The sequence below is a fragment of the Schistocerca piceifrons genome, chromosome 3, assembly GCF_021461385.2.
Source record: "Schistocerca piceifrons isolate TAMUIC-IGC-003096 chromosome 3, iqSchPice1.1, whole genome shotgun sequence".
Lineage (NCBI taxonomy): Eukaryota > Metazoa > Arthropoda > Insecta > Orthoptera > Acrididae > Schistocerca > Schistocerca piceifrons.
The window spans coordinates 772000613-772018362 of NC_060140.1; positions in this window are offsets into that span (position 1 = coordinate 772000613).

A 17750-nucleotide genomic window follows, 5' to 3' on the forward strand; every position below is an offset into this window, starting at 1 on the left:
TGTTCTACAGTTACTTCCTGCTGTGTAGCTTTTCTTACACGTCGCACTGTTTTCACCATGTTTGCAAACGTTTGGGTGCAAGTGTAATCGGGAAAACGTCACACCCAACACATCAATTATTCCGTCACACAAAACATAAAATAATTACAACACTGCACCAGATTGGAATCAGTACTATAAATGTTCACTTTCGTTTGATTAAAATTCAGTTCCAATCTCGTTCAGTTAACCTCTACTGAAAACACTTGATGCTGTATTTTACTGATCCTTCTCGCAGTTATAAACACACATTAGCACACACATATAAGCTAATCCTGTCACGGTCGCCACTGATTTGCCCCCTCTGTTTATAGATTGGATACCCACTGAATTGCTATTTAATTATTTAAAGGGATAATAATAATTATTAAAAAGTTGGCAATTTTATTTAAGCACCGCTTTTTACTCTTTGGATTGTTGCGAGTCAGCAATAGTGCTGTGCTTTTCGCTTTGGAGAATACACATTTTATAAGAATTGTTTGGTCCAGGAAACACGGTTGCGATTAAGACGGTATTCGCGTAATTGTACTGATTAAAAGTTGTCGGTTCCGAAAGACGCAGGTTCGATTAAAGCTGTGTGCACTTTCGCACGTATAATGAAAATATTCATAACATGTCGCGTAACAAAAGAAACATGCGAATCACAACCGTGATCAAACGAAGAAAATATATGATAACATAAATGTTCTTTGCTGTTATTCAGGACAGGCTCAGATTAGACCTTGATATTTTTAGCTATAGGAAATGACAAGACGTTACACTTCGGAGATATTTGTTTTGAATAAATTGTATTTACCTTCTCTCTCTCTCCTTTTTACAACCTTTATACCTTCACGTCGATTAAGGAACTTTTCCTTCTCTACCGACCAGTACGAGAACAAAATTCAGACTCAACCAAATGTCTTACAGCGAATTATTACATGTTTAACCCTTAACAATCATATATAGTTTCGTAGTACAAACAATGCTAATTTATTCCGTGCACTAGAAAGTCTTTGATACACTGAGCACAAAAATGAAAATAATAAAATTATAATTACATTTTTAATATCATGAATACTTCTTTAAATCATGAAAATAAGGTTTGACATCGTCGTGATATTAATTTCCATCGTTGTAGTTCTACAACATCTCCTTTTTTTTGTTACGCAACTTTCCCTTCTACAATAACCTATGAAACCTTTCCTTAGGATTTCTATCTCTTGCTTAATAATAACAAATGAAATCTTCCCTTTGAAATTTATTCTCTTTCTCAATCTTCGCATACAAACTTAATTGCTGCTTATTAAAAATGATTTTCTGATGATTTCGACGAAACATAGTATGTGTCGTCGTCGTGGCCCTCAGTCGTTATCTGCAATAACCCAAAACTGTTCCTTACCTTTTTTACTGTTACTGGATCGCCATCTGACTGCTACATCGAACTGCGACCTGAATATACTTACTCTGCTTTACTATACTCTATTAACTGCTGGTGGGCTGTCATAATAAGTGGTTGTATTTATTACCAAAACTGACGTTATTCTTTAATAGCAAAGATGACGTTATTCTTTAATTAATTTGACTGAAGTTACGTAATTCATAGCTACACCTTTTCCTGACAACAATAAAATTTTTGCAAAGTTTTACGTTGATGGTTTTTGGGATGGATTATAATCAGTAATGCAACATTGCTGGCAAAATTAATTATATTCTTAAAACGTTTCTTCATATCAAATGATTTTACAAACGTTCAAATGGGACTTACTTTTTACAATAATCTTACAACTAGCATTGCACAAACTTACCTTCAGTAGTCTTGAGTTTCGCAAAGAAAATAATTCAATAATACTAGTTCCTCTTATGATAATAGTTAGCTGATGTCTCTGTACGTGCGGAACCGCGCGACTGCTACAGTCGCAGGTTCGAATCCTGCCTCGGGCATGGATGTGTGTGATGTCATTAGGTTAGTTAGGTTTAAATAGTTCTAAGTTCTAGGGATTTATGACCTAAGATGTTAAGTCCCATAGTGCTCAGAGCCATTTGAACCATTTTTTTTCTCTGTACATCCGTTTATAATCTCTTGTAAATCATAGCTGGTGGCTGGCAGGCACACTGTTCCTCTCAACCTCTCGCTTCAGACCTGCTACCAACTCGCTTCACATCTCGCTTACTACTGACTTCCTACAAACGCTAAGTGCGGTCTCTCCTGCCAACAATGCTTTCTGGTGCAGACAATCCCTACTACCATTATTATTTCCAACATGACAAATATTAATTATTCCTACTTAATCCTATTAATAAAATATAAACATCTTTCATAAATTGTGGTTTGACAATAGACAATAGAAATATACACGTCTTACATAGTAGACGACTGGCAAACTGTGGCCTGGTCAGATAAGTCCAGAATTCAATTGGTAAGAGTTGACGGTAGGGTTCGAGTGTGGTGCGGACCCCACAAAGCTATTGACCCAGGTTGTCAACAAGGTACTGTGCAAGCTGGTGATGGCACCATAATGGTGTGGTCTGTGTTTACTTGGAATGGACTGGGTTCTCTGGTCCAACTGTGCCGATCACTGACTGGAAATGGTTAATTCATGGCCTTCAGGTCGGAAAACAACGATGGAATTTTTATGCATGACAGTGCGCCATGTCACAGGGCAACAATTGTTCGCGATTAGTTTGAAAAACATTCTGCACTTCGAGCAAATGATTTAGCCACCCACACCGCCCGACAGGAACCCATCTAACATTTATGGGACATAATCTAGACGTCTGTTCGTGAACAGAATCCTGCACCTACAACACTTTCGCAATATTATGGACTGCTATAGAGGCAGCATGGCTCAATATTTCTGCAGGGGAATTCCAACGACTTGTTGATCCATACCACGACGAGTTACTGCAACACGCCGGGCAAAAGGAGTCCCGACGCGATATGGAGGCATCTCATGACTTTTGTCACCTTGTAAGGTGGCTATAATTTCGGACCTTACAAGCACTCATCTACATACTTTGCCGTGATTTACAATCGAAATTAGGTATCATTTAATAGGTTTTACATCGTATATATGGATATTTAAAGGAGAATGACATTGTCACGTGTAACTTGTAAATAGTTGTTAACGCTTACTGCATGAAAGGTGATGGATTGCCTTTATTATCAAAATGGCGTAATGAATGATTGCCTACACTAGCAGAGGTTGGAACGCTAGTGGAAATGAAACGGCAGGCGTAACTCAGGTCCTGGGTGGAAAAGCCCGCACAGGTGTGTTGGTCTTGCTTTAACACAGACGGACGGTCGGGGCACCTGAGCGCTGAAGCACAGTACAGCGGTGGCTGGCCGGTATTGTAGCGACGCCAGAAGGATAGCCGGATAATACTTTGGAAACTCTGAAAATCTTGGACGCAGCAGAGACGAACAAGGAAGCGTTATCTCGGAAATCACGCAGGCTGAGTTATTTCCGAGGATTTTTCCTCTGAAAGGCATGCCATTGCATGAATTTCTTATTAATGGCGATAGATATATTCTCGCTAACTTTCCACGTTGGACTATAAGAGACTAAAATATGAATGGTCGGCGTTCAGAAGCATCTGTAGAGAGGGAGAATATTCCGCGGTTTTGAGAATATGATTCGCCTTCTGCAGGTGTGAGGGAGAGGAGCCGAGCTTTACAGGGAAGCCAGTGGTGGAGAGAAAGAGGTCTTCGTTTTGAGTGACCGTGTTTGACGGTCGCTCACTATCAGATTTTGTTGGTACAGACGGACTTGCTGTCTTTGTTCTCAGGAGATTCTGTAGTTAGAAAGGTTACGCATTGTACTGTTGCGAACTTATACGATTCTGGACTTCGCCTCTGGGCAGGGAATCGTCGAGTACGCAGCGTTCAGTGATTGAGAGCACTTCTCCTGTCTATACTCACATTGAGATGTTATCTGAATTCCGTCCTTGTGGCTGCGAGTTCGCGTTTCTTGTCTGTAGAACACATTGAGGAGCAGACAGTATTATACTAGTCAGAAGACCGCCTTCTGCCATCCTAGCGTTTGAAAGAGATTTATTTCGTGGCTGGAGTTCTTCCATCGTCGCAGACGTGTACGAGAACCCTCATTCCGACGCACCGGACGCAGTACATACAATGATACTGCTAATTTCTTCGGTTTAGTAGGGCTATAAAGCTAAACAGCTGTGATTACGTAAGTTTTATTTCCACTGTGGTTTGAAAGTAGTGTCTTCTAGTGTTTGGTACATAGATGATGTCAGTCATCTCACGTTATTTATATTAGAAAATGTGTGTGAATTTCTAAGGGACCAAACTGCTAAGGTCATCAGTCCCTAGAATTACACACTATTTAAACTAACTTAAACTAACTTATGCCGAGAACAACACACACACCCATGCCCGAGGGAGGACTCGAACCTCCGACTGGAGGGCCCCGCAGTCGATGAATGGCGCCTCTAACCGCGCGGCTATTTATGATAGATCGCGTAGCCATAAAAAGAGGCAGATTTGGGCAACCGATCAGTTAGATTATTTAGGAAATTCATTTGTATCTCTTCAGTCCTTTGGACATTGATATATAAACATTTGTAATATATAAAGGGGTTTTAATCTACGGTAAATATATAAGCAGAAACAACATTTATCATGTAGCAGTGACTAGTTTCCTTAATCATTCATGTATGTTTATGTTGTAATTTATATGTTAAAGAGCAAAAAGGAGGAAATAGTATCAGCATTAAGAGATCCTAAGATCTGCTCCAGGGGGGGTAGTCAGACAGGGCCAAATCTTCATTTTCGCTTTCAGTATTTTCCGTTGCGCACATTCATTTTACACCCGCCTGGAGTAGCATCTTGAAACCTCATTGTAGAAGATCCACGACTTTTAGTGTGGTATTCAGCTGTCGTTTACTTTCTACGTCATTCCAAGTTACAATATTGTAAAGAATTTCTGCTTTGTGTTTGAAGTTCATAAACGTGTGTATTCACGTATCGGCTATTTCAGGAAGTGCATTTACTGCATGTATTATCTGGCGACTAGTATTCAAAGAATCGTAATGACAATCCAGAATGGGTACAGCAAAACTTACGGAACTTATCAAAGTGTTGATGCCCCAACACCGGCAGTTAATGCAGCAACAAAAGGAAACGTCAAAAGAACAACACAATTTGCTAAACCCGCTGACAAAACGCAGCGCTGCGTCACTGGATCAAAAATCAAATGTACCAGAGCTTCCCACTTTCGACAAAACAAAGGAACGATGGGACACGTGTCTCTGCCTCCTATACAAACAGTTCGAGGCACATCTGCTAACAGATGCCGACCAGAAACGAGCGCATTTCTTGCCATTGGGCTCCATTGACATGTCCATCTGCTTTCGAAGCTCTTTAGACAAAATAACACCCGCGAGGATAGTCCGAGGTGGTTAAGCAGCCATCTGCCCATTTTCAGGCAACAACGCATGTTCTGGCGGCTACCCACAAATTCCCAGCATAAAAAAGAAACCTGGTAGTCATAATCAGATTGGGTGGCTGATTTACATGGTGTTGCAAGAGGCTGTAAGTTCATAAGGAAACATGCGGCCAAGAAATTGCTTATGTTGACAGATCGATCAGAGATGTCATTACACTGCATGCACCTCATGATACTGTGCTGAATTCGGCTCTACAATGCAGCAGCCTTTCACTGGTTGAAGGATACCAATAAATATGGCTGGTTCAAATGGCTCTGAGCACTGTGGGACTTAACTGATGAGGTCATCAGTCCCCTAGAACTTAGAACTACTTAAACCTAACTAACCTAAGGACATAACACACATCCATGCCCGAGGCAGGATTCGAACCTGCAAAAGTAGCGGTCTCGCGGTTCCAGACTGTAGCGCCTAGAACCGCTCGGCCACCCGGCCGGGTCCAATAAGTATATGAAACTTCTTAACGAACTGAGGAAAAAGTCATGGGTGAAACAAAACAAAAAAACAAAAAATTCACCTAATATTTTTCAAGTGACCGGCCACTATAAACCGGAAAGGTCACATTCAAGGAGTTCATCAAAAGAAAGGAATCCCAACCACATAGAAATCTTGCTCAAATTCTGGAGTAAACTACAGCAGGAATGAGTGCACATTAAGAAATGTTGTGTGCAGTGTCATCAAGAGGACAGGCAAAATATACGAGTCGATCGTCTGTCTGGGAAGTAACAAAACTCCTTTTACTGCCAATAAGCATTAACATTCAAACTCGTGGACCAGTAAAACAAAAATTGAAGCAAATAAAGTTGCATTAGCTGCATAAATCAGCAATAATGAAATAATCAGCAGTGAAGATGTAGGACAACTACACACCACTGAAAATCAATGCCTGCAGCACGAAATTCCTGCTGGATACTAGTGTAACATGCTCACTAACACTTAACTTCAGGTTCAACACTGGAAACATAAATTGTAGCCCAGTTTAATTTAAAGGGAAAAATTATGGCTGTGGTCAAATACAATGAAACAACAAAAAGCTTCCATTAATGATTGTCGCCTCACGATAAACTTCAGTTTTAATATTAGCGAAAATAAGTAAATGACTGCGAACTTTTGGATCAAAATGGTTTTAAAGATGCCGAGAAGAAAATACGCCCGAATCACGAATGTCTTTTCCAGCCTGGCTTAGGTACCTGCAGAACATGTAAAGCAGTCCTGAAGTTGAAGAGACGTGCCACAGAAAAGTTTTTCAAGTTCATATCAGTACCATTTGCTACCATGGATAAAGTTAAAGAAGAAATTCAAAGACTGACCAAAAAAGAAATCTGGAAGCCAGTGAAGACCAGTCAGTGGGCTACACCAATTGTGGCTGTACTAAAGCCAAATGGATTAATAAAAATCTGTGAAGATTTCGACGTGACTGTAAATCCACGGCCGGCCGGAGTGGCCGTGCGGTTCTGGGCGCTACAGTCTGGAACCGCGTGACCGCTACGGTCGCAGGTTCGAATCCTGCCTCGGGCATGGATGTGTGTGATGTCCTTAGGTTAGTTAGGTTTAAGTAGTTGTAAGTTCTAGGGGACTTATGACCACAGCAGTTAAGTACCATAGTGCTCAGAGCCATTTGAACCATTTTTCGTAAATCCACAGCCGGAAATAGATCAATATCCAATTCCAAGGCTTGAGAAGCTATTTCAGAAAGTCAGAAATTGCGAATGTTTTACAAAAATTGATCTGTCTCTAGTTCGAACTGAACAAAGAATCCAAGAAGATGACAGATGTCCAGACTCTACTTGGACTACCAGAATACCAGAGTTTTCCCTACCGAGTTCTCCTGCACTACATCAGCAATTTGTGGAATTAGTAACAACTGCCGTACCTGGATGTGCCAGTTACATAAAAACAAATACCGTCCCCGCAGGCTTTGATGGCCCAACGGTACTGACCGACCGCCGTGTCATCCTCAAGCCCTTAGGCATCACCGGATGCAAGTACGAGGGGCGCGTGGTCAGCACATTGAAAGGTCTCTGTTGGATTCCTTTCATGTTGATTTCTTAAATCTGTTGTCATTTGCGGCATAAATTCCTCTTCTAAATTTACTGTGGCGTTTCTGACTATCTGGGAGGAGACTGAGTAGTGGAACGTGTTACTTTTACACATAAACAAGAACAATCTGTCACACTACTACACTTTAAAACACAGTTTATATGTAATTCATGTCACACAGTCTCATACGGAACCTACATCCGCTTACTTTTATATACTGTATATGATAAGATACTGTCATCCCCCTTCCCTTCTGTGTGAGAGGATGAATGAGCAAATGTATTTCTAGTTGCATGCTTGAGGGTAGCAGACAAGCCTGCCTGCTAGAGAACAGTAGGACCAACGTCGGAACAGGTAGCTACGCTTTCTAAAAGCAGAGAGGTTTCTATCCTTAGTATGGTCCTGTCTGTCCCTTGTCATGTTGGTATAGGAAGCTGCCTCTCTGGCCACTTCCGTTTGTATTTGTGAGCCACCCTCAGGAAGGGACCAGGGCAGTCTGCCCGCGGCGAGCGTCTGAAGTGGTAAGATCTCCGGCTAAGCGCGGGTCTGCTAAGTTCGTAGGACAATGGATTTCTTAAGTTCAGCCTAACTGAAAATTTAATCACCTTTATTTCAGGTTTAGCTCTAAAATATCTAATGTTATCTTAGATTGCAACGCAGTGTGATTCGAGTGTACAGTTCAGAATATCTTCCAGTAGTTGCTTTGTCACTACTTTGTGAGTAAAGTGGAACCACATGTTGATCAGTAACTCTAACTAAGATCATCAATCTTAAATGCGAATGTGCGTGAGATTATAACGTCTCGTCTTGACAATATTTTTCAATATAGCAACTTTTCTTTATGTTCAACCCACGTGGGGTGTACTTTGTGAGACCAGTACCACGTGCTTATACAATTGTTTGACCCATCATGTTAATAGTAAGACGTTAGTAGCCAGTTCGAGGTTTTTCTTTTGTAAATTGCTTTTCGATCTAATTTATTTTAATTATCAAAATTATTGTGGAGTTACACTCTTTGTGTAAACCAAGTTGACCACGTGAAGCATGTGGTGTAATCATCAAAGTAGCCCTCAGCTATTCTTTTCGGGAAGATTTCACAGAGAGTTAGTATGAATTTAGTATACTAGTGTGTGCTAATTACATGACGTACAGGATTGCGCTACGAACGTAACTTTTTGGGTGAAAATTGAATCGGTTGGTAGTGGTTAATTTCCTCTTGCATATGTTTCAACGTTCTTCGTGTGTTATTTTATGAATGCAGTGTTGTATGCAGTCTCCCAATCTTGGTTCCACATTTGATGTGTTCTCTAAGATTACAAACTCACATTTTCACAATCTTAAATAAGGCATCAGTGTAGTATGAATCAAGTTTAATATGCTGAAATTTCAATGATCAATGTTAAAATATATTTCCAAATATAAACTGATTTATTTCTTTTTATTTAAATTCTCTTATATATATATATATATATATATATATATATATATATATATATATATATATACTCCTGGAAATGGAAAAAAGAACACATTGACACCGGTGTGTCAGACCCACCATACTTGCTCCGGACACTGCGAGAGGGCTGTACAAGCAATGATCACACGCACGGCACAGCGGACACACCAGGAACCGCGGTGTTGGCCGTCGAATGGCGCTAGCTGCGCAGCATTTGTGCACCGCCGCCGTCAGTGTCAGCCAGTTTGCCGTGGCATACGGAGCTCCATCGCAGTCTTTAACACTGGTAGCATGCCGCGACAGCGTGGACGTGAACCGTATGTGCAGTTGACGGACTTTGAGCGAGGGCGTATAGTGGGCATGCGGGAGGCCGGGTGGACGTACCGCCGAATTGCTCAACACGTGGGGCGTGAGGTCTCCACAGTACATCGATGTTGTCGCCAGTGGTCGGCGGAAGGTGCACATGCCCGTCGACCTGGGACCGGACCGCAGCGACGCACGGATGCACGCCAAGACCGTAGGATCCTACGCAGTGCCGTAGGGGACCGCACCGCCACTTCCCAGCAAATTAGGGACACTGTTGCTCCTGGGGTATCGGCGAGGACCATTCGCAACCGTCTCCATGAAGCTGGGCTACGGTTCCGCACACCGTTAGGCCGTCTTCCGCTCAAGCCCCAACATCGTGCAGCCTGCCTCCAGTGGTGTCGCGACAGGCATGAATGGAGGGACGAATGGAGACGTGTCGTCTTCAGCGATGAGAGTCGCTTCTGCCTTGGTGCCAATGATGGTCGTATGCGTGTTTGGCGCCGTGCAGGTGAGCGCCACAATCAGGACTGCATACGACCAAGGCACACAGGGCCAACACCCGGCATCATGGTGTGGGGAGCGATCTCCTACACTGGCCGTACACCACTGGTGATCGTCGAGGGGACACTGAATAGTGCACGGTACATCCAAACCGTCATCGAACCCATCGTTCTACCATTCCTAGACCAGCGAGGGACCTTGCTGTTCCAACAGGACAATGCACGTCCGCATGTATCCCGTGCCACCCAACGTGCTCTAGCAGGTGTAAGTCAACTACCCTGGCCAGCAAGATCTCCGGATCTGTCCCCCATTGAGCATGTTTGGGACTGGATGAAGCGTCGTCTCACGCGGTCTGCACGTCCAGCACGAACGCTGGTCCAACTGAGGCGCCAGGTGGAAATGGCATGGCAAGCCGTTCCACAGGACTACATCCAGCATCTCTACGATCGTCTCCATGGGAGAATAGCAGCCTGCATTGCTGCGAAAGGTGGATATACACTGTACTAGTGCCGACATTGTGCATGCTCTGTTGCCTGTGTCTATGTGCCTGTGGTTCTGTCAGTGTGATCATGTGATGTATCTGGCCCCAGGAATGTGTCAATAAAGTTTCCCCTTCCTGGGACAATGAATTCACGGTGTTCTTATTTCAATTTCCAGGAGTGTATATATATATATATATATATATATATATATATATATATATATATATATCACCGGTTGTCGTATGACGATTAAAAGATTATAATTAATGTTAGTCACAGGTTTTAACCCACTTTTATGGTCTTGAATAACAGCACCGCTTGCAGAACAAATTAAAGCAACAACATTACAACACTACTCTCCCGGCCGCTGTCAGTTTTCGTGAACGGTGCCGCTACTTCTCAGTCAAGAAGTTCCTCAACTGGCCTCACAACGTATGAGTGCATCCCGCTTACCAACAGCACTCGGCAGACCCAGACGCTGACTCATCCACGGACCGAGCGAGGTGGCGCAGTGGTTACCACACTGGATTCGCATTCGGAAGGACGACGGTTCAATCCCGCCTCCGGACATCCTGATTTAGGTTTTCCGTGATTTCCTTAAATCGTTTCAGGCAAATGCCGGGATGGTTCCTTGGCACGGCCGACTTCCTTCCCTAATTCGATGAGACCGATGACCGCGCTGTCTGGTCTCCTCCCTCAAAACAACCCAACCCAACCAACCAACTCATTCACGTGCTACCCAAGCCCAACAGCACGTAACTGTAATCTGACGGGAACCGGTGTTACCACTGCGGCAAGACTTTGTGACAGTCACTTGGGCGATATAATGGTCAGAGGCACGGATATAAAAAAATATGGCATGCTTTTCACACGACTAAAAAAAAATGGCAACAGATCCAACAGAAGGAAATGTAAATTCTTCAAAAACAAAGTAGAATACTTAGAACACGTCACTGAGTCTTGAGAAATCCAGACACCTAAAGTTAATGTAGAAGTCTTATATAAGCTGCTCCCCCCAAGGAATATCCAGGAAATATTACTTTTCGTTGTAAAAATAAATTATTAAAACAAATTCGCCGGCCGTTGTGACCGCGCGGTTCTAGGCTCTTCAGTCCAAAACCGCGCTGCTGCTACGGTCGCAGGTTCGAATCCTGCCTCGGACATGGATGTGTGTGATGTCCTTAGGTTAGTTAGGTTTAAGTATTTCTAAGTCAAGGCGACTGATGACCTCAGATGTTAAGTTCAAAACGGTTCAAATGGCTCTGAGCACTATGCGACTTAACTTCTGAGGTCATCAGTCGCCCAGAACTTAGAACTAATTAAACCTAACTAACCTAAGGACATCACACACATTCATGCCCGAGGCAGGATTCGAACCTGCCACCGTAGCGGTCGCTCGGTTCCAGGCTGTAGCGTCTAGAACCGCACGGCCACTCCGGCTGGTTCAGATGTTAAGTGCCATAGTGCTTAGAGCCACTTGAACCGTTTGAAAACAAATTCTTGAAGGGGTTTCCTGAAATCGCCGGACCACTAAATGGACTTCCAAAAAAAAAAAAAAAAATAAAATAAAATAAAAAAATGCACTGTTGAAGTGGACGAAGAAAAAGCAGCATATTTGAAGAAGCTCAAGAAGGAAATTTTCAAGGAAATTAAACTGGTGCACCTTGACCCGATTCAAACTGTGGTATTAGCCACTGATACATCTTCGTATGGAATCGGAGCAATATTGTCTCACAGGTATTCAGATGTATCTGGGAACACCATCTTCTTTTCTTGCAAGACTTTAAATAAATAACTCATCACATTAAAAAGGAAGCACTGTCTACAATTTACGGGCTCAAGAAGTTTCGCCAACGCTTGTTTGGAAGAAAGTTCGAGCTGTTCACAAATGACAAACCTCTGGTTTCAATATTCCATTCAGAAATGATAAACCTCTGATTTCAATATTCCATCCTAGCAAACAGCTGCTAATAATGAAAATTCAGAGACTACAGAGATGAGCATGCTCACCGATGAGATATAATTACGAAATCAGATACAAGCCCACGGAAAATTATTCCAACGCCAATTTCTTATCAAGACTGCCTCCTAGTGCAGATGGAAAATTCGATGTGCCTGAAGAGCCTGCTTGCAACTTCATTAAAAAATTAATGAGGAGGTGAATTCATTTTCAGTTGGTAACAGAAAAATTTTAAAGACGCAGCTCTATAAATGATCCTGCATTGTGTGAGAAACAGATGGCCAAGCCATTTGCCAAAGGACAAAACATTTGTACAGCTGTGTTGTAAGAAAAGATGTGCCATCAGCGCCAACTAGGGCTTGTTACTTTCTTCACAACGGTTATCGTGCCAAGAATGTGTCAAAAAAAGTTTGAAAACGTTTCATGAAAGACACTGGGGCATCGTCAGAATGAAACAAATGGCAAGAAGATATTGATGGTGACTAAAAATGGACTAAGAAACTGAAGAAATGGTTTCACAATGTCAGTCCTGTCAAATGGCAAAACCAAATCCCCAAAAGAATTTTTTAAACTTGTCCCAGAGAACAGAACCATGGAAATGAATTCACGCTAATTATGCTGGACCAATATGGAAAGCATGCTCGTTAATATGTGCGGACGCATACTGACAGTTCCCATATATATTTGACATGAAGCTAACGACTTTAGAAGTCACAATAAACGCACCAAAAATAATTAATATAGAAGGATTTCCGAAATTCAAAAGTTCTGTGGGAGAAATGACGTAGAACTCATGACTACAACTCCATTTCACCATGCTTCAGGTGGTGAAGCAGGAAGATTTGTCAGGACTCTCAAGGGAGCCATGAAAAACACTAAATGGGGGGGAGGGGGAGGGGAGAGAACAAGCAACATGCTCTACAGAAAATAAAATGGTAATTACTTATCGTACAACTCCAGAGCTAATAATTGGAAAATCACCAGCTGAAATACTTCTCGGCCGTCAGCAAGGGGGATCACATTGTCACTGATCCTTCCATCAAAAGAGGAGGCAAAGCCAAAGAGGGGTTCAAAGTTTTAGGTAGGCGCTTTCTCAATTTGCCAAGTGGATAGCCATAGTCATTGGCAGTGCAATCAGACAGCTGAAAATATGCTGTACTGTCTTATGGAAATGTCAAAAGGTTTAGAAAAACAGCTCAAAAAATGTAGCATCTTTAAGAACAGTCAGCAACACAGGACTGAATAGGAATGGCACTTAAATCGATTACCTCCTGAACCAGCGGTAAAATAAGATGAAAATGGACCCCAGGATACTTCAGGGACTGAATCATATCACGCACTTCCCAATGTTTTGTTGGACATTGGTAGATGTAGATGTAATTGTTTTTAGTGACTTTCACCAGCAATACTCGCATAAGACTGCCGTCAGGTTACGTCACGTCGTGGATCGTCAGGTACCCAGACAGCTCCCACCATGATGAATCTCGAAGCCTGCCGAGTAAAGGAGAAGGGCAAGACCTTATAAAGTCTCATTCCTCCTGAACATGTTGAAATCTGCACTACTGAATCTCTTCTTACTGTATGGGTACATCCACTGACACTGTCAAACTTCACTACAGTTTAAGAACGCTTTGCGAGTCAGCTACTTCCCCAAGATATTGATAGTATCTGACTCGCAAAGCGTTCTTAAAAACATTCAGTACAGTCGATGGAACAAAACAACCAACAGTTATAGCTTGGATGTGATATCTGAATATATTCGCAGCACACGCACGGGCCGGACGATCCATTTGTTGTGGGTACCTTCCCACTCTGGTATCCTCTATAATAATGAAGTTGATGCATTAGCCAAACAAGCGGCAACCTTAGGCACCGTCCTGGATCTGCACCTTCCTTATACAGACTACTTACGTGAAGTCAGGGATCACGCATGACAACAATGGCAGGAAATGTGGAACGTTTCTCAACAGACAAAAGGCGGTTATTACGCAGTGCTACAACCTCGGATTCCTTCACAGCCGTGGTTCATAAGGACACATCTGGACCGATCACGATTTCTACCATCTACTCCGCTTCAATCATGCCTCTTTCCCACAACATCTACATCGGATCAACGTTTACAGTTCACCAGCATGTGAGTGTGATCCTGAGTCGGAAGCTGATGTCAACCACATCTTATTTATGTGCCCCAAATTTGACCGTGAACGGTTGGTCTTTCTGAATACATTGCTGAGTATGGGCTACCATCTCCCTCAATCAGTTTCTTCTCTTTTGTGTACTAAAGACGTTCGTCTATATGAAGTGATAGTTAACTTTATCAAGAGTACTGGTCACAATCTGTTGGTTTTCATGATGTACGTAAATTATAAATATGTCTTGATGATGAAGATATTTCGGAATTATTGTGAATTGTAAGCCAAGGCACTTTTAATTATTTTTCAGTTCAATTCAATTCAATTTTTAAAACATTATGTACAAACCTGTAACAGTTAAGCTTTTTATTCTTGTAAATATGCATTTTTGTATTTGTTTATTCAATTATGTGTGCATTATCACTATGTGTTGCCGATGGCTAAATTGAGTACACACTCAAAGGCCAAATAAGAAAAATAAAAAATTTAAAAAAAAACTTCCGCTGTGCAGTGAAGTGTGCACTGTTTGGAAACTTTTTGGCAGACTAAAAGTTTGTGCTTCGCTGCGAATATAATCCAGAACTTATTGTTTGCATTTGGGAGAAATCTGTATAGCTGCATTCACACGCCCCTTCTTTGTCCTTTTTTTCTTTTTTCGGTAGTCATGTGCTAGTAGTCATGTGCTACCCACGGCCAGCGAGGTATGGCAGTGCGGTAGTATCCCACCGGACGGCACTTCACATCCCCGTCCGGGGTATATGCCGGAATGGTTCTTTTGGAAGGACAAGGCGAAATTTCCCCCGCATTCATTGGCCAATCCGACCGTGTGTTTTCTTCCTAATGACCTTATCGTCGACGTCAGGTTAAACACCAATCTTCCTCCATTCCTTGAGGTAATCATATATGTATCAACTCCTCCCCCCGCCCAATGAACAGCAATGAATCATTTGGTCTCCAAACAATAACACCCCAAAAACCTCGCCTGTTGCAAGCAGAGCGAATCTGTGAATAACACTTCTGATTACTCCGCGTTCAGGACCCGTTTAGTAGAGCTAAGTGCGTCATTTACTAAGAGAAATACAGACACTGGGGTTAAAGTTGATTAATTTTGCTGGTGAATTATGCGAAGAAGAATAAAAAAAAGAGCGTAGCCGGCCGGAGTGGCAGAGCGTTCATAGGCGCTACAGTCTGGAGCCGCGCGACCATTACGGTCGCAGGTTCGAATCCTGCCTCGGGCATGGATATGTGTGTGTTGTCCTTCGGTTGGTTAGGTTTAAGTAGTTCTAGGGGACTAATGACCTCAGCAGTTAAGTCCCATAGTGCTCAGAGCCAATAAAAAAGAGCGTCTCTTAATTCGTTCGTTCAGTACACGAACCACGTTTCCCGTCCTGCATAAATCCTAATGCCAGATGACTACGTCATAAAAAAATGTTACATGTTACGCAGTAACAAGCTGAACACTTTGGAATCATTATAAAACCGATAATCAGGAATGTCTCTCATCTGTAAAAAAAAAAAAAAAAAAAAAAAAAAAAGAGAGAGAGAGACATTCGAGTTGATGTAATTGTCGACGTCGAACACTTTAGAGACAATCACGAACTGTGTCGAGCTAGGATAAAGAAGAATCCAAGCCACGACTTTGTGGAAGAAACCATTCCAACATTTTCCTGAAGGGAAACCGCAGGAAGTGACGATCAGCATTAATATTTGAAAATTGCCTCTCGCCAGTGCTGCTCCAGCGTCCTACCCCTATCACATATTCACTTACGGTGATATGTCGTTTAAGCCGGCAAAGTAATGTTTCTTAAAATAATTATATCGCAACATTGCTCAGAGGGAATGACCTTAGAGGAGAACGATCACTTGCACGTGCCGTAGGTAAAAAAATTTCCATTGCAGCGTAAACAAAGAGAAGAGCTAAGAGCTAGGTCAGTTACATGCACAAATAAGATACGCATCGTCCTCGGTGATAATAAGTAGGTTATCTCATTTAGTCTTTATATTCCTGAAGATAATTTCGCACATTCATCCCGTGGAAGCTGTTTCTTATCTTTGCAACGTCGAAATCTTTGCTGTCTGTTAGATTTCAGCTGGAATCATAGGTCTGCTCTTCAACATGAGTGGTTATTTTTTCTACAATAATTAGTTATACATTTAAGTACTTCTGCGAGAAATTCCGTTCGATATACATTTAAGTACTTCTGCGAAAAAGTCCGTTCGAAGCGACAAAACTGACAAGAGGAACGTTCTCAGCCTTGACAAACACTTTAGACGTTTAACTGCAGACATTATGGTCGATAAAATTGAGATTAGACCGGCTGATCTCGTGGGGAAGTTTTGTGAGTGGAAAAGTAAAGACATCTCTATATGTATGCGGAGGAGAGGCGAACGTAATCGAGACGATGGAGCTGTTCAGCACCACTTCATGTCGTCCAACTAGTTTGAAACTACGAGAGAAAAGCAACAGTTATGAAGATGGACCTTACTGATATAGCTACATTATTACACAGGAAATGACAGAATAACATTCCCGGACAAAATATTTATCACTGTTGTCACCCCACTAAAAGATCACACTGATCGCTTTGGAGAGCTTCCGATAGCATAGAACCGGTACCAGACGGTCTTATGAGCCTGAACCGATGACCGAACTCATGACAGTGAAGTAGTGTGCATGGGCCAGTTGGTTATATGGAACCAGCGCATTAAGGTGGGTGGACATGGAGACAAGTCATAATGCTTAGACGTGACCATGACCACATTGTGAATGTTCTCCAGCTTGTTCGTGCACCAGCGTGGACTGTTCAAAATGTCTACAAAGAATGGTGTGCTACTCGCAGACCAGTAGCACATCGTTGGAACAGTGATCGTAAAAAATTCTTAACCGAGAGGGACCGAAGACGAGTTTCACTACTTGACAGTGACAATCGGTTACAAACGAGGCAGGAATTATTGATCATAGATAGTTGATGTTCCTGAGAACAGTGCCGGTACAAATTTTAATTCACTGCTTCAGCCTACAACATTATCGAAGATAGGGGAGAAACTCAGTATGTCTCTGGAGCATCAACTGTATATGATTTATACGGTGAGTTTCCGTAAGGGCGTGCAAACATTTAACACGACATAGAGTATGCTTCACTGAACGATCTGAGGTAGGGAACCTGGAGTCAGAGAAGCCAGCTTAAGGAGATAATAGGAATAACATCACATAACTGTGTACTTTTTTATTTCAGTTAGTTACAGTTAACTGCAAATACCATCATTGACACATTGAACGTACCATATATACTTTATCTTACAAAATGTTCAGAAACTGACGGGCATCAACCTCAATGCAAGCATAACATTAGCGAACATCCTCAAAATCGGGCGTGCGAGTGGTA